Source organism: Octopus bimaculoides, chromosome 1, assembly GCF_046866305.1.
Source record: "Octopus bimaculoides isolate indiv1 chromosome 1, ASM4686630v1, whole genome shotgun sequence".
Lineage (NCBI taxonomy): Eukaryota > Metazoa > Mollusca > Cephalopoda > Octopoda > Octopodidae > Octopus > Octopus bimaculoides.
Window position 1 is genome coordinate 80786336 of NC_142928.1, and position 25000 is coordinate 80811335.

Sequence of the window (25000 nt, forward strand, 5' to 3'; positions counted from 1 at the left end):
CTTTCATTTCAGTTTCTTTGCCACTGTAATAATGGTAATGATGTCTTATGAATTCAGCATTGCTTCTTCCATCTGACTGTCATGAAGCAAAAAGTAAGATTGAGACTTAGAAGAGGGATGAGACTGAGTATTGTAAAAGGATTCAGTTCAGTCTTCTTCCATGGTTCTTATTTAGACGTGACACTAGTTTTGGTAGAAAACAGCATATAATCAGTCAAATTGATCCTTTAGTATGTTAACAGTATTTTTTTAATAATTATCCTAGAGAAGTGAAATATAAAGTTGACTGCAGCTGGATTTGAACTGAGAAACCTGGACATTCTGAGTTGAAACACTGGTAATGAAGTTGATGATACTGTTATATAAGCCAACAGGACTTAGGACTGTGTTTTTTTCCTTTTTTTTTTTCTATCTGTATGTGCACTGGTTTGCAACATATCTGAGATCTTCTCTCCTGATACTTACTAAAATATTTGCTGCTATAGTTCGTCAGGTACTGCTGACCTTATTTGAGTCTCATTGTCTGTTTTTTTTTTGTTTTTTTTTTTTCAGTTTTGTCTTAGAAAGGTCATCAATTCAAAGCAGCTGAAACAATGATAGATTCCTTTCTTTTCATTTGCTATCTCTGTTTACAAGAACTCATTTGATCCTCATAGACAAAGGATGGCTTCATTTGCACAGTATATGTACATTGCCATATAATTTTCTCTATTGTTTCACTTCTCTTATTTGCTTTGTCATTTGTTACTAAGTTGAAACCACAGGTCCGTGCGCACATACATGTGCACCTGTGCGCGCACACACACACACACACACACACACACACATACATGCAAACTTTTAATTTCTTTGTTCAATTTTTCTTCCTTGTTTTTCGTCAGTTCAAAGGGCCACAGTGTCACAAGCATTCTGCTGTTACTTAGGCAATGGCTTAACTTTCAATATTCAGTGCACCTACATAGGCAAAAGATACCAAAAACAAAAGAAAAAGAAACAATATTATGAAAAAAAAAGACAAAATTATTGAAATAATTAAAATTTACTAAATAGTAAATTGCTACATTAATGTAATTACAACATTTGTTTTTCTAAAGATTCTCATTGAGTTTAAAGTAAATCTTGTTTTTCATGTCTTTGACATGTTATCATTCTTTAGGTAGAAATACATCAATTGGTTCAGTAAAAATTCTTTATAGATTTTAAAACTGACAAATACAAATCTTTGTAATTCACACTTTGTATATATTCAAAGACTCCTTCAACCCTTTTGTTACCATATTTCTGTTGAAATACACTGCCTTTCAATTAATTTTGAAAAATAATGAATTTAACAAAATAGCTTTGTCATCATTAACCTTTTAGCATTTAAATCGGCCATATCTGGCCAAAATATTCTGTCCCTTTTATGTTCAAACTGGCCTTATCCAACATCTCGTACTTATCCTATAATGTCATTCTAAAAATAATTACATCATCAAGATCTTGAATCCATAAAATAAAGCATGATTAATTAAAAACAATGTGAATAAATAAGTATTACATTTAACTGAATAATATGAATGCTAAAGGGTTAGACTAATGTTTGGAACATAAATTAACATGGAATTTTGATGGAAGGCTTTGGAATCACTTTAAAACAGGAATTTTATATCCTAGAAGTAGGGATGGTCTTAAGTGGGTTGGAATTAAAATGAAATGTTTTTGCTATCTTCCCATATCAACTCTTCACATCAAGTGTATTCTTGAATTTGCTGTTTGACTTAGCAACCTCTCTAAAACCAATTTTTGTGATGAAACTGTGCCAGTATATAATTTTATTTGAAGGTCTACTATTGGTAGAATCTTCAGCATTTTCCTATTATCATAGTATTTTACAAAGCGGGGCTGGTGAGGGCATTTTATGTGCTATTTCACTCTTATCTATACTGTATCTTCATGTTATTTAACCTCGGCGCTGAGGAAAAGAACTCTACCCATAGTGATCCCATATTTTTTTGTAGTCTGAGGGGTATTTTGACCTTATAGAGGCTCAGTTGTTGACTGTGTCCTCAGCTAAATAGCTGAATCCTACTTTTTATATTTTACACCAATGTGCTGGATATTGGAAGTTGAGCCATACTTTTATTCTTTTACTTGTTTCAGTCATTTGACTATGGCCATACTGGAGCACCACCTTGAAGAAATCGATCCCAGAACTTGTTCTGTGTAAACCTAGGAGTTATTCTATCAGTCTCTTTTGCTGAACCGTTAAATTACGGGGATATAAATACACCAGCATTGGTTGTCAAGTGACGGTGGAGGAGGGGAGACAAATACAGACACACATAGATATATACATATATAAATACACACACACACACACACACACACACACACACACACACACACACACACACACACACGACAAGCTTATTTCAGTTTCTGTCTAACAAATCCTCTCTTTCAAAATCCACTTTGATTGACCTGTGGCTATAGTAGAAGACACTTGCCCAAGATGTCATGCAGTGGGACTGAAACCGGAACCATGTGGTTGGGAAGCAAGCTTCTTGGCACACAGCCATGCTTGCACCTATATGCCTAAGGTACAGCAAAATGCCTGTGATACTGTGGCCCTTTGAGCTGATACTGTGAATAAAAAAAGTTGTAATTGACTGATGAATCTATCTCAATTACAAGCAAACTAACTACATCTAAGCATTAAATAAAATCATTGAAACTGCAAACTATACACTGGATATATTAATAATGTCTATGAAATGAATTATTTTATATAATGTGGCATAACTGTGTACCTCCTCTATAGTAAGACAACTGTACTTATCTCTATCATACTTTTGCCTTTCAACACCTTGCGTAAAGCCACCTAGTGCTGGTGACATCAGAAAAGCACCCAGTACACACTGTAAAGTAGTTGGCTCACCAGATCCTGTCAAACTGTCTAACCCATGCCAGCATGGAAAGCACGTTTGGTGATGATGATGATCTTTTCGTTATTGTTTAGATGTCCTTCTCTGCTGTATAGGTTTTATAGCTAATATTTCAAGGTCAAATATCTATGAAAAGCATAAATAAGTAAATAAATAACTAAAGCAGGTGAAAGAGCAGCAGAATTATTCCTATTATTTCTATTAAGTAAATATATTGGGTAGTTAACCTAGCTTTGAATGATGAATGTATATTGACACATAAACTATATTAATAATATTAGTGATATTAATCTCATATTTGTACTTTTTACAGTTACATTTTTAATATGGTTATTATTCTTTTTATTATGCTTTACATTTTTCCTGTGTGACACAATCATTTTTAAGTGATTTTTTTTGTTTCTTTTTAAGTCTGTCAGGTTTTTCTTTAATTTCATATAAATATTCTAGTATATATAGATTTCTTTCATAGATATTTCCCATTGTTTATTTGTGTGTGTGGGTGTGTGTGTGGAGGGGAGTAATCATGCATGTGTGTGTATGTGTGTGCATGTTGGATGATCTTACGTGTTCAACTTGTACAGTACATACTAACTTTAAATGTGGTGTCTATATTTTATGACAATAGTTCCTTAATACTTTCTGGTCACTGTGAAATGGGCCAAACATTCATTTCAGTTAGATCAGTAACAAAATTCTGTAAATAAATGTGGCTGTATGGTAAGAAGTTTGCTTCTCAACCATATTGTTTCAGGTTCAGTCTTACAGCAAGTGTCTTCTATAGGCCTGGGTTGACCAAAGTCTTGTGAATGGATTTGGTAGAGATAGAAACTGAAAGAAACCCATTGTAAATACAAGGGGGTGCTGAAAAGTTCTTTGCTTTGGGGACAAGAAAATGCAGGAGGATCAGTTAATGATTTTATTCAACACATTCCCCTTCTCAGATTCATGCACTTATTGCAGTGGTCCTTCAATTTTTCTAAGCCCTGTAAAAGAACTCGTAAGGTTGGGCCTCCAACCAGTCCTTTCACGGTACCCCAGGTACTTTTCAGCACCCCACCCCCATATATATATATATATATATATATATACATGCACACACACATGTGTGTTTGTATTTGTGCTTGTCCCCAATCACTGCTTGACAACTGGTGTTGCTTTGTTAATGTCCCCATAACTTAGTGGTTCAGCGAAAAAAACAAGGGACTGATGCAATAAGTACCAGGCTTTAAAAGAATTAGTACTTCGGTTGATTCATTCCGCTAAAACATTTCAAGGCAGTGCCCCAGCATGTCAAATGACTGAAATAAGTAAAAGATAAATGTATTTCTTCTTTTAAGTATACATCCTTACCAGGTTTCAACTTTCTTTTCAAATTTTCTATTATTAATTACATCATCTTTTTTCACAATGTTTCTTTATAATTGGAATTCATTTGTTGCAAATAATAAAACTTGCTTTAAGCAAAATTAATTCTGAACAAAATGAAATGGTAGTATCATTACTAGTACAATTGTATCTTATTTAAGATCCTGAAATTAATTAGTGGTGATAAATGGCAAAATTACAAAATGTATATAATTGTATTTTGTCTTTATTCTGCGTTTAAATCCCACAAGAATTGACTTTGCCTTTTATCCTTCCAAGGTCAATAAAATAAGTTGTAGTGAAGTACAGTTGGGTGGAAGGGTTGGTCAACTTAACTGCATGTTCCCTTCCCTCTCCAAAATTTGATTTATTATTATTATTATTATTATTATTATTATTTTTATATAAGGTGGCAAGCTGGCAGAATTGTTAGCATGCTGGGTAAAATGCTTAGCAGTATTTCGCCCATCACTACATTCTGAGTCCAAATTGCACTGAGGTCAACTTTAGCTTTCATCCTTTTGGGGTTGAGTACTGGGGTCGATGTAATCGACTATCCCCTTTCCCCAAATTTCAGGCCTTGTACCTATAATAGAAAGGATTATTATTATAGTTATACCAATAGGGCCGACTTTGCCTTTCATCCTTTCAGAGTCAATAAAATAAATACCAGTTGAACACTGGGGTTGATGTAATCGGCAATTCTCCTCCCCCTAATTTCAGGCTTTGTACCTATAGTAGAAAGAATCTTATAATAATTCTGCTTGTTTCTCCATTACTTAGCCCACCTGTAACACTTCACATGATTAGTTGAAGGGAAAGGTGAAGAACGAAAGAAAAAGGAGAGAAAAAAGAGAGTAAGGCAAAGAGTGAGGGAGAGTGCTGTGTATTAAGTCTATAAAATTGTGCATTAAGTATATAAAGTGTATTAAGTAATAATTGTATTCCAATTTCCTTCACTTTTTTATGATTAGTAGATGAGCAACTATCTTTTGATACAGACACAATACAGGTTACACTTTCAGGTTTTTTGGATAAGTTTTCAAAAATAACCCAAGTTTACCATTAATTCTATGAAATATTCATGGGTCCTGCTAATTATTATTATTATTATTATTATTATAGTAAGGCTATGAATGTTAAAATTTGTAGAGCACTGACTACAATACCTTTACATTATATTTGTGTTTTTAATATCCTGTGTTTGCATGCATACATACGTACATAACACACACAAACAATTTTGTTTTACACAAAGAGGTGGTGCACGGTACCTGAACTTTTGACCTGAGTTAAATATTACAAACTACTGTAAATCGTTGTTAGAGTATCCGCATAAGCAGAGTCTAGACTGGCTACTTTGTTTTGGCATCGAGTCATATATAAGTTGTAATAATGAAGTCAAGCCATATAGTGATATTTTGAAATCATTTAATATGTACGTTACTGGTTTGCGTGATATACAATAGGAAATGCATCCATTACATAAACCTTCCTCAGTTAAAACATTTTACGCACGCATGCACACACACACACACACACACACACACCTTTTGTCTTTTACTGGTTTCAATCATTAGACTGTGGCCATGGTGGGGTACCACCTTGAAGAATTTTTTAGTTGAGTGAATTAACCCCAGTACTATTTTTTTAAAGCCTGGTACTTATTCAGTCAGTCTCTTTTGCCGAACTGCTAAGTTACGGGGATGTAGTCACAGCAACACCAGATGTCAAGCCGCAGTAGGGAACAAACACAAAGACATGCACACACACACACACACACACACACACACACACACACACACACACACACATATGATGGGCTTCATTTACCAGCTCCATTCATAAGGCAACTGGTCAGCCCAAGGCTATAGTAGAAGACACTTGCCCAAGGTGCCATGCATTAGGACTGAACCCAGAACCATATGGTTGGGGAGCAAACTTCTTACCACACAGCTATGCCTGCATCTCTCTCTCTCTTCTGTTTTGACTTGTTATTAACCCTGTATTTTAGAATAAATGAGAAATAGGATATTGTATGTTCATGGCTTTCTTGAAAGCATTAGTAACATAAGTTTCCTTACATCTTCAAATAGTTGAGATGAGTATGATTTTGACTTGTGAGTTACTTACTTAAAGTCATTACCTAGTACCGTGCTTCTCAATGTGGGTTCCATGAAAAATACTAGAGTTTTACAAGATAAGGGATTTGGATTAAACTTAAGAAAATTTTATTCTATAATTAAAGTAAATGTTAGTTGAAATAATTTTTTTATTTTTTTATTTTAAATTAATAAATTCTCTATCTAAAGCTATTTGTTTTATTTAATGTTTTATTAGAATAGAGTGGCAGGTGAGAGTGGGATAGTCGCCTATGAAGTTTAGATATGGGTCATGTGATTTTTTGGAAAATCATGTAATGGGTTTCACAAGAAAATAAATTTGGAAACCACTGACTTAGTGCACAGCAGACTACCTGTGACAATCTGTTGGTCCTCTTAGCTGAAATATACGCTATCTACTTAGTGTACAAAACCACAGCTGGTTATCATGAAACTAGTGTATAATCCTAATAAAATAGGTTTTTGTTTACTCTTTTGCTCTTTTCAGTCATTTGATTGTGGCCATGCTGGAGCAAATCAACACCAGAACTTATTTTTTGAGCCTAGTACTTATTCTATCCATCTCTTTTACTGCTAAGTTACAGGGATATAAACACACAAACATTGGTTGTCAAGTAGTGATGGGGAGACAAACACAGACACAAACACACATGCATACATGCACTCACACACACACACACACACATATGCACAACAGGCTTCTTTCAGTTTCCATCTACCAAATCCACTCACAAGGCTGAACCTGGAATTATATGGTTGGGAAGCAAGCTTCTTACCACACAACCACTTTTTATTTTTTCTCTGCAATTAGTGTAATCTAAATTAATTGAAAATTGGAAGCTAACTCCATTCAATAGATTTTTATTTTAATGGTTCCTGTTTTTTTTAATTATTGAACTGGCTCTAGTTCAAAATACTTTTGATGAAAGTAGTCTATATCAGTAATGCATGAAATTTCAAGCATTTAATATGGCTACTAGATGGATTAAAATGTTTTCTTTTTTGTCAACACAAGTTTGATAAAAACAATAATTAATTTTGACACAAGGTTTAAAATTTGAAGGAAGTGTAGGCAATTAAATCAACTCCAGTTCTTATTTATTGGTTCCAGAAGGTTAAAAGTTGACTTTGGCAGTATCTGAACACAGCTGTAAAAGGACATAGACAATGCAAAAATTCTTTGGTCAGACTTCTAATTTTATGATTCACAGCACTTCTATAATAATAATGAGAATAATTAGCCTTTCTACATTAGGTGCAAGACCTGGAGTAGGATCTATTTGATTACATTGACACAACTGGTACTTATTTTATCAACCCCCGAAAGATGAAAGGCAGAGTCCACCCTAGTAGAATTTGGACTCAGAACATAAAAACAGACAAAAATACCTATAAGCATTTTATCTGGCATGCTAATAATTCTGCCAGCTTGACACCTTAATAATAACGATAGTAGGGCTACAGCAAATATTCTGCTCAATACTACAGGTTTGCTTGTCAGTTGTTTGACCTTAACCAGTTGAGCATGTCCCTTAATGGATGATGATATGTGCATCTCTGATCACGAGCAGAAGTAGTTGGGGAGCATCATAGCTGTGTGTTGGGAGGAATTATTTGGGATTTGAATAATTCACCTCTGGAAACATGGGTGTTTTGTTCAACATCTTTAAACAATCCTTATTCAAGGACCTTTTGAGTGGGATGGGCTACTCAACCTGAAGAAAATTCTAACTGCAAGGTCATGCACTGGTTTACCTTGATATGAGATCACCATGTCACACACATGTGGCTGTGATGCATGTGTTTAGTGTACCCTTATCAGTTGGGTCGTCATGATGGGTATACTCGCCTTCGTATATTTTATCCCAGTGTCACTTTAATGGCATGCACTGCTCTCTCACTCAATAATAAATACACAAAAATCCAGAAAATAGTATTATACAATACAGCTCACACTCTACATAAGTTCTTGTCCTTGTAATCTATATTTTGAAAGCTCTCTCTCTCTCTCTCTCTCTCTCTCTCTCTTTCTCTCTCTCTCTCTCTCTCTCTCTCTCTCTCTCTCTCTCTCTCTCTCTCTCTCATTATTTAGACCAAGGATGAAAATCCAACAACTGTATTATGTTACACTGCTTGTCTTTGGCTACTGGTATTTTTAATGTCAATACAAGGCAACACATTTTGAGATGGGTTATAGTCAGTAATATTGGTTGCCGCACTTGATCATAACTGTTTTTTTATTGATCCCAAGACAAAGTCGATACCAGTGGGATTTGAACTTGGAACATAATGGGAACAACTATGCGCTCTAAGACAATTTGTCCAGTGTTTTTTTTGTAATCATTCATCATCATCATTATCATCATCGTTTAACATCCGCTTTCCATGCTAGCATGGGTTGGACGATTTGACTGAGGACTGGTGAAACCAGATGGCTACACCAGGCTCCAATCTGATTTGGCAGAGTTTCTACAGCTGGATGCCCTTCCTAATACCAACCACTCAGAGAGTGTAGTGGATGCTTTTACGTGTCACCCACACGAAGGCCAGTCAGGCGGTACTGGCAACAGCCACGCTCAAAATGGTGCATTTTATGTGCCACCCGCACAAGAGCCAGTCCAGGGGCACTGGCAACGATCTCGCTCGAAAATCCCACGAAGGCCAGCCAGGCGGCACTGGCAACGATCTCGCTCAAAAAATTTCATGTGTCACCCGCACAAGAGCCAGCCCAGTGGCACTGGCAACGATCTCACTCAAAAAATTTCATGTGTCACCCGCACAAGAGCCAGTCCAGGGGCACTGGCAACGATCTCGATCGAAAATCCCACGAAGGCCAGCCAGGCGGCACTGGCAACGGCCACGCCCAAAATGGTACATTTCATGTGTCACCCGCAACAATAATAAATCTTTTTTAATTAATATTTTAAATACCAGTGAGCTGACAGAATCGTTAGCACACCAGGCAAAATGCTTAGCAGTATTGCATTCTGAGTTCAAATTCTACCAAGGTTGACTTTGTCTTTCATCCTTTCAGGGTTGATAAAATAAGTACCAATTGAGTACAGGGATTGATGTAAATAACTTACCCCTCCTCCAAACTTGCTGGCTTTGTGCCAAAATTTGAAACCAATATATTAAATAACAGTAAGGCAGCAAGCTAGTAGAATCATTAGCATGTCGGGCAAAATGTGTAGCAGCACTCATCTGTCTTTACATCCTGAGTTCAAATTCTGCCAAAGTTAACTATGCCTTTCATCCTCTCAGAGTTGATAAACTAAGTGCCAGTCGAGCATTGGGGTCAATGTAATCAACTAGCCTCCTCGTCTGAACACTCTGAACATACTAACCTTGTACCAAAATTTGAAACCGATATATTAAATAACATTTTCTTAAATAACAATTACATTAATGCTAATAATGACACTATCTTTTCATTTTGCTCAAAACAGGCAATATTATTTGCAACAAATGAATTCTAAAAAAAAATTATTAATTGAAAATTAAAATTTATTGAGGAAGGAAGAATTGAAACTGTAATTCAACATAAAGGATCATCTTCAAATGTGTTTGAGAAAGAAGGAAAATGAAGAGAGAAATTTGAGAAATTGACATAAAATAAATTTGAACTAGACAGTAAATGTTGCACCTAAACTAGAGACGTTTCTGTGGGAGGTTTAGATAGAAGGTCTAGTGTATGGTGTGTGAAATAATCTATAAACATGTTAAAATACTTCTGGAAAAATAAACATAATTTGAAATTCAAGCATCTCCATGACTATTTTTAGCTGATTATATTTTTAGGCTGTAAGGTATTAAAACTCTTTATAATTAAAAAATTTCTCCCCTCACTCTTCTTTAGATTATTATTATTATTATTATTATTATTATTATTATTATTATTATTATTATTAATATTAATAATAATAATAATAATAATAATAATAATAATAATAATAATAATGATAGTTATTATTAATAATAATAATAATAATGATAGTTATATTTTTAAAACTGATAAATGATCTAATGACAAATGTGATGACGTACATTGGATTTTGAAACAATAAAGTTGACTCAGTTACATCCATATTAATTTTTGAGTAGTTATTCAGAGTAGCAAGAAAATGAAAAAGCAAAAAAAAAAAAAAAAAAAAAAAAAAACCATCTTATTAATTTCTTTCATTTTTCTTACTTTTCCTTTTTCCTTTTCTTTGTTATTCTCTCTTTTTCCTTTGTTTTCTCTGTCACCTTTTTTCTGTTTCTCCTTTTCATTTTTAACAATCTATCTTTCTTTTCCTCCTCTCTCTCTCTCTCTTTTCTGTCCTCTTCCCCTCCTTTCTCTCTTCTCCCCCTCTCTCTGATGACATTCTGTTCAATGATCAGAGCCACTACAGTTCTAATTATTTATTTGCTAGATAGAATGCTTGTGCTTTGCCTGAGCTCCTATTATATACAATATATAACTACAAAAATTTCTATTAAATGTTGCCAAATTTGTTTTTGTAATATCTATATGTTCCATTATTGGAAGCATTTACTGGCTTGGAAAGGGTTAAAAAAGTTACAATAGCCAAAGAGTTAGTACTGAACTCTCAATCTAAATATTGTAAGTTAAGAGGATTGTTGCTATTTACTTTAGCAAGCTAAAAACATTAATTGCAATCATTACTGGTGCCAGGTATTTTTGATTTTAAATATTGTGAGTTACAATTTCCAACTTGGTATAAATGATTTGCAAAAGTATCTCATCTGTACTAACATGGGCTTGGAAAGCATTTTTTAATGTTCAGTAAGATTATTATAGTTTTAAAACAGAGAACAGATTATTGTTATTGAGTAAGGCTGATGAGGTTTACTTGGTAGATCTTATAGCATAGAAGTGGATGGTAGAATACTCAGGAGACACTCACTGGTTATTCATTAAGCTCCATACTGATTGAGGATGATTATACACATTGGTTGAATGTGTGTGATGCATGTTTTAACAGTTCATTTTCCTGTGTGATTGAAGGTTCTATTGATGAATATGGGTAAGAAGGACTTAGACCCTGTATAACAGTTGGAATATTTGGTACATCATCATCAACCATAAAATTGAAACTCAGGTGTCATGCACTGTACTAATCAAAAGGTGGTACTGTAGTTACTTACTGTCCTTAGATAGCTTTGATCAACTTATGTGCAATACTACTGCAATTTGCATAACAATGACATCACTGTTGTGTTGTTCTTTTAAAGCTGAACATGATTCTTTTTATTGTTACTTGTCATAAGCAACCCTCATAGTTGCTATTAGTTAATACTGTCAGCAACACAAGTAGTTCTTTCATTTATCAATGATACTACTTCAGCAAAACAATTGTTGTTACATCTATATTTGTCGTCAATGATATATTTTGTGTTTTTCTAGATCAGAAGTTCAAGATAATAGTTCTAGGATTATGTTTTATTAGTGTAGTTGAACAGTTCATTAAACATTTTGCAGTAATCAGTTTAGTAAAGTATTAAATTCTAAAACTGATTCTGATTTCTAGTTGTAATTCATGTTATACTTCCTTTAATAATTGTATCTCAGTCACTAGAAATACTAAATCATCTTCTGAAACTAAATGGCAAGAAAATGACCTTAAATGAACTAATTTAGTATTTTACAAAATGTTTCAAAATTTTCACTCATATACGACTTGAGGCAACAACCACCTTTGTAGCTGACAGCGGCCTTCTTTGGTGCAGATTTTGAAAAATAATAAGATCAAAGCAAGCATAAAATAATAATAGAAAGAAAAGGATGTCATATTCAAAGGAGATATAATTAAAATTTTAGTACTGCTAAGGTCATTTCTAAATGTTATTCTCATCTTTCATGTTAACTGATTATCTTTGGAATGCCTCTGGTGCACTGTTAGTATGCATATTATCTATACAGAATTTTTCAGTCATATTCATTGTGGGTTGCTTCACTGTTCACTCATAAAAATTTTGTTGAAAATTTTAACCCTTCACTTTTAAAATAAATTTACAACATGGCTCAAAAGTTTTCTCACACAATGTTCAATTTTCTTCTGTTTACTGAATAAATACAAATAGCAGTGTTAGTTGTAGAAAGAGTAATATTAATTAAGGCATCTCTGTGATTGCAATGATTCATAGAAGGCAGTATGCAGGGTGACCCATGTGTATATATGCATGTGTATGCATGTACATCTACATGTATGTGTGTGTGTATATGTATATATTGCGCCACTTTTATGCCACAACAAAGGAGATCTTCGACCCCATAAGGTCATCAGTGGGTAGCCTGACGAAAGCAGCTGGCTTTACAATAACTGACACCCAAGGAATCCTCGATCGCTGGAAGTCTCATTTTGAGAGCCTACTTAATGACTACTCATGGTGGAAGGCAGCAAGCTGGCAAAATCGGTTAGCACAATGCTTAACATTCTGAGTTAAAATTCAGCCAAAGTCAGCTTTGCCTTTCAACATTTCAGGGTTGATGAAATAAGTACCTGTAGTAGAACTGATTACTAATTTGGTGTTTGGTACATAGTTTTAAATGAAACTTTAAATTTAAATCTTTTTAAAACAAAAATTTTGTATCATAGAACCAATGGTGGTCTCAAATAGGTTTGTATGAAAAGTGTTCAATGAGAAATATTTCTGCATTTGGATAAGTCACCATTCTATTCCGTGTAACACTATGGAGTCCTGTTATCTGCTTCTTCCTACTAGCTGAATGGAGTCACTCTGTTTACACTGATATGTTATCTAACTAGGAATGAAGTTAGCAAAATTGTGTTAGCTATATTTTTACTCTTTAGACTCACTTTTACTTACATATGTTGACCTTTATACTGGAGGGTTTTAATTAAAAGTTTGGATATCTTCTTTAAATATAGTGTTGTATGTAATACATTTTTTTTTTTTTGCTAATAAAGCCGCTTTAACTTTAAACACCAAACCTTGAATGAAAGTTGATGTCTGTTTTTCAACCACTTATTGAGACAAAAGTTGCTGTAAATGTTCAGAGAACACTTACTGTTTAGTGTATTCCATATTCAGTTTGAGTGGAACACGCACACACTCCACAGGCACGCGCGCACGCACACACACACACACACTTCACAGGCACGCACACACACACACACACACACACACACAGGGCCTTTACCTCTGCATGATTTCTATCTGTTTTGGTGTGTCCTCTTTATTAATCTGGTTTACTATAATTCATACAAGTTATAAAACAAAGTTATATTTTTCCATTACCTGTTTGCACTACACCTTGTGATCCAGAGAGGCTGGAAGCCATCTTATTTTAACTAATGCAGGTCATTCATCATTGTGTTCTATGTTTGCTGCAGGGTTTTTTATTTTAAGAAGTATCTAGTGGTTGTTTATTTTCATTACATAGAGAGTGGCATGGCTATGTTTAAGAAGTTTGCTTCCTAACCGTGTGGTTTAAGGTTCAGTCCTACTGTGTGGTACCTTGGGCAAGTGTCTTCTATTGTATCTCCAGGCCAACTAAAATGTTGTGGGTGTATTTGGCAAAAAAGCCCATCATATATGTGTGTGTGTGTCTGTGTGTGTGTGTGTGTGTGTGTGTGTGTGTTTGTCTCCCACCATTTTTTGACAACTGGTGTTGGTTTGTCCCTATAACTAGCGGTTTGGCAAAAAGAGACCAATTGAGTTAGTACCAGGCTCTAAATTAAGTATTGAGGTGAATTTGTTTGATTCACGCCAGTGAATCAAACATTCAAGGAAGTGGCCCAGAATAGCTGCAACCTAATGACTGAAACGAGGGAAAAGATAAAAGATTACATGTTTTGTCTCTATCTATTTTATATTGTTGATCATAATGTTTTGGTTTTTTTTTTTACCCTTTCTTTTATATCCATTTCATGTCTCACAGTCTTCATAGTTCTTTTCAAACTCATGCAAACTAGAACCCTTTTGCTACCATTTTATTTGGTTGTTTATGTTTCTGAAGTATGTATTTTCTTTTTGGATTGATGAATTCATTCTAATTTGATATTTCAAACATAGTTATTTGCTGCTAATGATGGCCTTGTACCCAAACACTGGTTAATTCATATATAAGTTTCTGATTCTTTTATTTGATAAATATTTGGCCATCATGTGAGAGTCAACTATGTGGAAAAGCTGAAATTTCTATATTTTCATTAAATGCATAAATTAACCTATATATATATATATATATATATATATATATATATATATATTTATTCTTACCAAATTTATCTTTAGCCTGCTGTCATTACTAACACTTAATTTATCTTGTATTATTTGAATTTTATCTAGACTTCTTGATACGAAAAGTTTTTCTGTCATGTTAAGGTTATCAAATTGCTCTCCAGTGTGTTATATACCTTTATTGACAACTTTGATCAAGCAGACCTCTGATCCAAGATCATTTCAGCTGTGACCATCTCCGCTTGTTTTCAGATATAATATATCTAGAACTACATTATCCAATATATCTTTTCAAAACCAGTTGTGATTTGAGGGAGAGTTGATTGCTACTTTGTGTGGGGTGGCAATCAACAATATAGAAGTCTCTTTCTCTCATAATTGGTGTTTATGATTGAATTTCTTTCTTTAGTATGTTTAAACCTGTTTTCGTTTCTACAGAATTCAAAAGGAACTTTATAGGTTTACTTTATCATTATGCCCCACACACTGTTTCAGCTATTGAATCATGTCTTTAAAAAGCTGTTACCTTGGTTACATTTAGTGTACAGTCATGTTTGTACAAAGTCTTAATTTTCTAGTTTATTCTGACATCTGTGGTGTTATACAGGTGGTAAGTAATTTTGTTCATTTTATTTTTATTTGAAATAATTACATATTTATCAACAGTTACATAGTGGTGGGGTACTTTAATTTGTTTAAACATTTTGTGTAACAAATATGTTTTTAACTTATGTAGTAGGTGAGAAATTAAAAAATTAAAGCTGCAAGTACAAAATGCTTAGTAAATAAAAAGTTACTGTGGTTTTCTTTATTGCCTTATAATCTTTTACTAACTTTGATATTGTACTTGTTTCAATCATTAGGTTGTGGTCATGCTGGGGCACCACTTCGAAGGGTTTTAGTTAAACAAATCAGTAATAATTTTTTTTTAAAGCCTGGTACTTATTCTATTGCTTTCTTTTTTGCCAAGTCATAGGGATAATGCAATAAACAAACCAACAGTGGTTGTCAAGCAGTGGTGGGAGACAAAGACATACACACGAATACATGACAGGCTTCTTTCAGTTTCTGTGTGCCAAATCCACTCACAAAGCTTTGATCAGACTAGGACTATAGTAAACACTTGCCCAAGTAGCCTTGCAGTGGGACTGAACCTAGAACCATGTAATTGAGAAGCAAACTTTTTATCACACTACACCTGCACCTAATATTGAATTTTTAAAAATATTTTAAACAAGATATAAAAATAACCTTTGTAATATATAATCATTGAATAACTTTGAAGGAAAGTCATTGAGTGGGATTTTGATAATTTTGGTACATTCAAAGCAGCTGATCTTTCTCTTCTTTCTTTTCCATCTTCTGTAGTGATTTCTTAATTTCATTTATTTATTTTTTTTAAATGTTGTTAGAACTTTTCCAGCTGTTATGTATTGTTGTGCTGGTACTAATATGAAGCGGAAAAGCTTCACATGAACCAAGTCTATTGATTAGATATATAAAGAATCCAGTGAATCAAATCTTTGACCTGATTTCCATTCTCAGTTATAAATCATTTCACTTCAATCGTTTGAGTAAAGTATGAATATCACCTCATCACCTTCCCTGTCTTCTATACATTTCTGGTGGGAGGTGGTATTTTGTTCATCTGAGAAATCACTAATTCATCAGTTTATGTCAGATCCATTCATTAACAAACACCAAACTAAAATACAGATGTCTTCTTGCTAATCTCTATTTTTAAGCTATCTGTTTAATCGCTTTGTGTATGTCATTCTGAGATATACTTCATATTAAATGTACAGGAAACAATGTCGGTTAGATAGTATTAGTATTTTCAAGTCTTACTAGTGTTTATTTTATTATTATGTTAGGGAATGAAACATAAAAGCAAGTTTCAGTCTGTCTAATCTATTTAATCTAAACAGATATGCACACGCACGCACGCACACATTTGAATGAAGTAAAACAAAACAGAAGAGTTTGTCATACATTTAGTTATGTCTTCTTATGTACATTTCATTAATAATGAATCAGTTATACAAGGTAAATCAAAGTTTATTGCATTATCAAATCATCAGAGATTGCATTACATTCATGAATAATTCTTAGTATTTGTACTGGGCAGATTAATTTTAACTTAATTTTTTAATACTTTTTGATGAGTGGCTAAATATTTTATTTCTGCTTTTGATTATTTTCATTATTCACCCTTTAACTTAAATAATATTTGACTTTTATTATTGGGATATTTTCTTTTCCTCTTTTTCAATATCAAAAGCTTTTAATATTTTGTTATCCAAAAAATGTTTTTTTTTTAACTCTTAATATCTACAGGTAGTTATAACAATAAAAAATGTCTTATTCAGTTATTCATCATCATTTTATCGTTCAGTTTTCCATGCTCACATGGGTCAAATGGAATGTATTGAGGCAAATTTTCTTGACCAGATATATCTTCACAGAAATGAAGGACAATGCATGCATAACAGTGACATTTGTTCACATATATTACATGAAATCAAAGCAAGGAGATAGTAACACACACATGCACACACACACAATAGGCTTCTTTCTGTTTTCGTCTACCAAATCCACTCACAAGGTTTTGGTTAGCTCAGGGCTATACTAGAAGGCACTTGCCCAAGATGCCTTGCGGTGGGACTAAACCTGAAACCATGCACTGGGAAGCAAACTTCTTATCATACAGCCACACCTGCTCCTATTTTCCATGACATTTTATGATTAGTTTATAATAATTTAAATTGATTGAAATTTTATGCTTTTGCACATACTGTCCATATGTATCCATCTATAACCAGAGCAATCCTGAAAATGGGTCACCATCATCATCATCATCATCATGAGTGTTTTACATCCATTTTCCATATTGGTACGAGTTGGTCGGTTTGTCATAATTTGAGTCAATTCTTATTCAGTGTTAATGCTTTTCCTGATGGGATACATTTTTGCTTTGTTTTCTGTGGTTGGATGCAATCATTTTATGGAATGTTCTTGGTGTTTTTATTGCGGCATTAACCGTGACAAGACTAAAAAAAATGGATTCTCTTTTTGATTCTTCGTGATCTGGCCTCATTTGCCTGATGTGTCCAAAAATTAAAAGAAAAAGAATTTGAAATTGAAGAAGGAATTTATATTGCAGAAAAGTTGTGTGTGTGTGTGTAGAAAGGGCATAGTTGATATTAGAAAGGGCATCCAGCCGTACAAACCATACAAAACAAACATTGAAACTTGACATTGTCTTTTGACCTGTTGGTTCCTTTCAAACTGTCTGACCCATTTCAGCATGGTATGCAAATGATAAATGATGATGACCTACCTGTCTGCCTGCCTGCCTGCCTGTCTGTCTGTCTCTATCTATCTTCCTATATATATTTATATGTACGCACACTCACTCATGAGAGGGTTTATTGTTCTGTGTCTTAGAGAGGGAGGATTTTTCATGCACGCATGCACACACACAAACTAGCAGCTGAAGATAAGTTACCTTTATCAAAAGAACAAAACAAAACAAACATGAAATTGCCATGTTAACAGGATAAACAAACCTGTGTTAAGTTGAATACAGTGGATAACATTTCTCTCTCTCTTTCTCTCCATATATATATATATAATTATATATATATATCAAGATAACTTATAATAGACAACTAAACAGTTTAGGCTTAGAGATAGAATTGTTTTTATTTGGTGAGACAAAATAATATTAAAAAAGAACCAACTTTATGTTCTGGGTTAAGAAAGTGAGTATTGTCATCTAAGCTTGATTTCAGCCCTTTTAGTTGTTTTAGGTTAATTTTTTTCATACAATAGCATTGTTTTAACTTTGGAATTGAGTCGCCATCATTTGATTGAAAAATCATTGAATGGATTAGCCTTGTTTTGATTATTCTCCACAATAATATGGGCAGCAAGTTGGAATTCTGAATTATTTCAGCGATCATTAACAAGAGCCATTTTGAAATGAAGGGGAATTAATTGGGCAGTTAAATTGCTACATTTGATGTTCAATATATATATATAAAAACCTATTAAAGCAAGGTATGAGAACTAATGAGGGAAGAGAAGTAAGGAAATTGGTGCCTTAATTACTGACCAATCTAGTTCATTGATGTGGTTCTTGCGAGAAATAGCTAGCTTTTAGTGGCACACAATAACATTAGTGGGCCACTGGTATCTTGGTGGCCAGTTTTCTTATCATTGAACATCTTTAATGTTAGCTCTCTCTCTCTCTCTCTCTCTCTCTCTCTCTCTCTCTCTCTCTCTCTCTCTCTCTCTCTCTCTCTCTCTCTCTCTCTCTCTCTCTCTCTCTCTCTCTCTCTCTCTATATATATATATATATATATATATATATATATATATAAAACAAATAATAAATGAGTATTTGCATATATACGTACAAGTATGTGCATACCTACATCTACCTGTATATATAGGTGCATATCTGGGTACAGGACGTTGCAAACAAAACGAAGACAAAACAATAATAATAACCAGAGTACAGAAAACACACAGGCCACATAGAGAACATTTTTCTTCATCAGCTGCCCCCATTCTAACACAGGCGTTTCGAAGAGTTAGGGCAAGACGCATCGTTAAAATGGCTCTTCCCACAGACCACAAATTAATTTGTATACACAAATTAAATTTGTACCATGGAGGAATGTAGTGGTGGACAGAAAACAAGACAGGAAAACAAATGGAAGAAAAGAATTATGTGTGTGTGTGTGTGTGTGTGTGTGTGTGTGTGTGTGTGTGTGTGTGTGTGTGTGTGTGTGAAAATGAATGAACATTAAGTCACAAACATGCATGTATATATGTGTGTATGTATAGACATGTACACATACATAATTCTTCTTAATATGTATTTGTTTTATTTCATATCTCAATGTTCATATATTTCTTTACACACATTGAGTGGTTGGCATTAGGAAGGGCATCCAGCTGTAGAAATACTGCCAGATCAGACTGGAGCCTGGTGCAGCCTCCTGGCTTCCCAGACCCCAGTCGAACTGTCCAACCCATGCCAGCATGGAAAACGGACGTTAAACGATGATGATGACACACACACAGAATGAGAGAGAGGATGTGTGTGTGACTCTATGTAATATGTGTCTATTTAAAATAAATATTGTATGAATGCATGATGACTAGATATATTCATGTTTTGCATGTGTACAAGCATTAATTGATTACAGTATTAATTTCTTTTCTTGATATGCATAGGTAAATAAATGTATGGATAATAAACGATATACAATACATTGTTTAAAAAAAAAACAGTTAACATGTTGTGCATGAGATGAACCATGCATCTTTTGGAAGATTTAACCTGGAATCATAATCATTGTGTTCCTTTATAAGTAAGAACAAAAAACATTAATTTTAATAAAGCCTTGGAAAAATTATATTTAAAACATTTACATTTATATGCAGATAGATTTTTTTTTTTTTGTTACTTCATTTATTTTTCTAAGGTGCACAAAGTTCTTTTCTCCACAATTTTGAACGTTTGCATATTTTGGAGTGTATGTTTGCTATACCCTGTCCCATGGTGAAAGAAAATTTATTGAGTATATACAGGTAGAACATGACTTTCCAGACATTGATGGACCAGAAACTCTTATAATTCACACTAATTTACAAGTAGGAACTTCAGGTTACTATGGCCACCAGACTAGTTGGTGGTTTTGTTTTACAGTACCTTGCACAATAGAGTATTGATAAACTTATAACACTTATACTAATGTGCAGATACCTGTATTTCATTTCATTACTCAAATAAATTTAATATTTATCTAATTTAGAGGTGACCACACCTTGTTCAGAAAGATCAGTTATCTGGAAAGGCTTTGGAACCAAATGCTCCAGAAAATCAGTGTTGTACTTGTGTTATATCTCTTGCAATTGTTTTGCTACATATGCAACTAGTACATACAGTTATATATCTTTTAGTTCACATAGGAATGTACACTGAATCATTTAGGCTCATTTCAGATAGACTGGTACTTAATCTGGGATGAGATTTATCGCTGATGTTTTACATCAAACAACTTTTCCATTTATCTTCACCTTAAACTGTTGATTTGCTAAATGCAATAGGTTAATTCAGACCTTCATAACTAAAGTTCAGAGACAGTTTCTTTCTCAGAGTTTCCATGTAGTTGTATACTGCTACCTACCATAGATGTCTATTGATGGACATCTGTTTGTGATTACATCTATTCTTTTATTTGTTTCAGTCATTTGACTGCAACCATGCTGGAGCACCGCCTTTAGTCGAACAAATCAACCCCAGGACTTCTTCTTTGTAAGCCTAGTATTTATTCTATCAATCTCCTTTGCCGAACTGCTAAGTTATGGGGGCCATAAACACACCAACATCAGTTGTTGAGTGATGGTGGGGGGACAAACACAGACACATAAACATACATACATATATATATATTTTTTTAATTTATTTATATATATATATATATATATATATATATATATATATATATATATATATATATATATAGATAGATAGATTTTCATCTACTAAATCCACTTACAAGGCTTTGGTCAGCCTGAGGCTATAGAAGGCACTTGCCCAAGGTACCATGCAGTGGAACTGAACCTGGAACCATGTGGTTGGGAAGCAAGCTTTTTACCACACAATCACCAACAAAGTCCTTTTATTGTCATGATTTTATTACTACTATATTCATTGTGTTGTTTTGTATTATTGCATATTATCATCATCTTTGATATTTAGCTGGAAAAACTGCTTAGCAACATTTCTTCCAGCTCTTTACATTCTGAGTTCAAATACTACTGAGTCAACTTTATTTTATCAGCCCCATGAGGATGAAAGGCAAAGTACTAATCATATACCTAGTGTGTGTGTGTGTGTGTGTGTGTGGCGGGGGTGTCAACGTAATTGACCAACCCCTTATATCCCTAAAATTGCTGGCTTTGTACCAAAATTTTAAAGAATCATTATTTGAGGTATATTTCAAGCCATTAAATTTGTGCACAATAATGAATTGATATTAGCACTAGTGGATTGAGTTTTCTGGTGATCTATATTATGGTGGCTATCAAGGAATAAGATGCGTGTTTCTTTCTTAGATTTTTTTTTTTTTTGGTCTTGTCTTTGTTTTCCCTAGAAGTTTTCGATAAATGTGTTGCAGATTTTTACATGTTCTTTTATTTTCCACCAAATCAACTTTATTACTCATCTAGGTATTTTATTTCAAGAGGACTATCCCTAAACTATGTTTATATATACCTTATCTATATGCACTTGCTGTAGTGCAAAAAAGAAAAAAAGGAAATTCAAAGTATTCATCCTCTTCTTGTCTGTCTGAAATATTCTCCTTTGTTTTTCTACTCAATCGTTCTATTCTTTATATATTAAATTCTTTTCAGTGCCTTTTCTTTCTATAAATTTTATATTTATTGTTAGACTGTGAACACTCGAGACTTTATTAATAACTTAGCTTCAGAATATTCGAGTTTCTTGACTCCAAGCCTACCTCCTTGAACTCTTCTGATGGGCTTATAACACTCATGTGAAGAAACTTTTGGATATTTTGTACATGGATTTGAGTAATTAGAATGAAGAGTAAAACATCTTTAAATTCATCTCACTGATATTTTTTATTACTATACTAGCATACCTGTGTTGTCAAAAATGCCAATAGTTTTATTAATGATAGAAACTGGTACATCAAAACTATGGGAGAAACCATTGATAAATGTCAGCAATTGAGTAAATATATGTACATATGCAGAATTGAAACACTTGACCCATCAGATACTATTGTAGCATCTCGGTTGAAAATATTATCATCTGCATAATATATGAAACATCCACTTTTCTATGCTTCTAAGGAAGGTAATATTTCACCATGTTCAGACAGGTTTTCATGGAAGATTGGAAACAAAGAACTCCACTTGCATGACAGTGACACTTGCTTGCAACTATGATGTGTTATCAGGGAATGGAAACAGTAAAACAAACATGCATACATGCATTTATGTTTGTATATATATCATATATATATATATATATGTATGTATATATATGTATATAGGTACATACACACACACATACATACATACACATATATATATATATATATATATATATATATATATATATATATATGCACACATACATACACACACACACATGAGTGATGGGCTTCTTTCAGTTTCAAAGTTTCCATTTTCTAAATCTATACACAGGTCTTTGGTCAGCCCTGGACTATTGTAGAAGACATGTGCCCAAGGTGCCTATCTGCACCTATATATATATGTACGTGTGTATATGTACACACACACACACACACACACACACACACACACATGCACATATAAATATACACACTTACATACACATGCACATTTGTATATACATCTAAGGTGGTGAGTTGACAGAATTGTTAGTATGCCAGACAAAATGCTTAGCAGCATTTCTTTCATCTTTATGTTCTGAATTCAATTTCCTCTGGGGTTGATAAGATAAGTACCAATTGAGTGCTGAATGTAATCAACTAACCCCTCTGTACCAAAACTTCAAGCATTATGTCTATAGTAGAAAGGATACTTATATATACATTTATGCATGTGCATACATGTGTGTGTGTCTGCATGCATGCGCATGTTTGTTTACATTTCTGAGAAAGCTAAGCTAAAATCAGTGTTTTCAACAACTTTGTATCATCCCTTTTTGAAGATGTGTGAAATAGGTTATCCTTTACCTGGAAAAGGAAATAAGCATTAGTATCATGAAGTGCAACTGTGGAAAAACAGACTTACACAAAAGAAAGAATATATATGTGTGTGTGTGTGTGTGTGTGTGTTACATGATTGGTAATATTTTGCAGACAGTGTTATCATTCAATTTCATATATATGTATGTGTGCGTGTGAAATTCATACACATAATTTATGATAAAAATTTGCAGTTTTATTTTGATTAAAATACCACCTACTTACGGCAAAGTAAAAACCTTTTACTGCAGTTCACTTGTATTTGGCATTTCTTATTGTCACCCCACCCCTCCGTTTGTTGTTTTAGTTTTCTTCTACCAGCATGACCAACAAGACACACATTGTGTTTAATTATATGTAAGATTAACTACTGATGTACTGTTTTCAAAATCCTTTGACTCACTTATTAGTTTGCATTGGTGAAAATATTTTTTTCCCAATGCTATTTTGATTTAAATTTTCTTGTGGTGTGTACTCTCTTGTCACTTCCATGAATGAAGGTTCAGCAAAATATAACTTCATAGTGTTCCTAGTTCAATGTTTTGTCATGTCTTCAAGAGGATATGAAATCCACATCTGTCCCAGATCTGTAGAAAACTGACCATCACCTTTTGGTTGCCTGTGTGCAGTGTCAAGGTGAGGACTTCCAATTGCATATTCTACCTGTCCATATCACCTCTTTCCCTATCACCGTTGGACTTGTGAAGAAAGTCCGATGGTATTGGCACTGGTGTCTTGATTTGCAGGACAGCTTCATGATGAATATTGTTATAGAGGGGATGGTTTATGTAGAGCCAGTTTCCACTCTCTCATCCTTCAAACTTGTATAGGTCTGGTGCAATTAGTGCTTGGTAGTCATCATGATGCAGGATTTGTATGGCATTACCTTTTCTTATAAAGGGTAAAGAGCCCCTTTGGTCATGAATGATCATAGGATTCCACCTAGAAAGTTCCCCTCCAGGGCACAAGTCCGGGTAAGGTTGTTTATGGAAGACCAGCAGTTGCCCATGCATACCAGCCTCCCCTCTCCATGCCACTAATGTTGTCCAAGAAAAAGGCAAAGGCTGATACAGCTTGGCACCAGTGATGTTGCTACCCATTTCTACAGATGAGTGAACGGGAGCAATATGAAATAAAGTGTCTTGCTCAAGAACACAACTCCCGGTCTGGGAATCAAACTCACTACCTCATGATTGTGAGCCCTACATTCTAACCACCAAGCCATGCACCTTCACTACATTTCTTAGATGAACAGCTAAAGAGCTGAAAGGTCTCATCACCCCTGAGTCCATAGGGATGTCTGTGAGTGACCTCTTTTTGGAGGTAATTCTGTGATATACTAACTAACCCCTAACTAAGATCCTGTTAGATGTTACATCTCTTACCCACTATTGTCCCCAGGTCAGAGCAGAAATGGGAACACTAATAGGTCAGAGATGGTTCCACACTCTTCAAAACCCTGGGACTCTTGAACTAGGGTCCCACTACTGGATGCTCTTTATAGTAAAACCCAGTATATTCAAAGTCCTACCTAGTAGTTTCAATAATATGAATACGTTGTATATGTTTCTATTGTCTTTCTATTTTT

General features: G+C 34.0%; 1 protein-coding gene across 11 annotated transcripts in view; it reads left to right on the top strand.

The window, feature by feature from the left end:
- LOC106870372 (uncharacterized) overlaps window positions 1-25000 on the top strand; it is a 216422-nt gene that overhangs the window by 67839 nt on the left and 123583 nt on the right. For 2 of the 11 annotated variants that reach the window (XM_089352865.1, XM_089352890.1), the window contains exon 2: window positions 20893-20960. The exons of the other annotated variants lie outside the window; for them this stretch is intronic. The gene's annotated coding sequence lies outside the window, so the exon portion shown is untranslated. The remainder of the gene's footprint in view (window positions 1-20892; window positions 20961-25000) is intronic. 11 annotated transcript variants of the gene reach the window in all.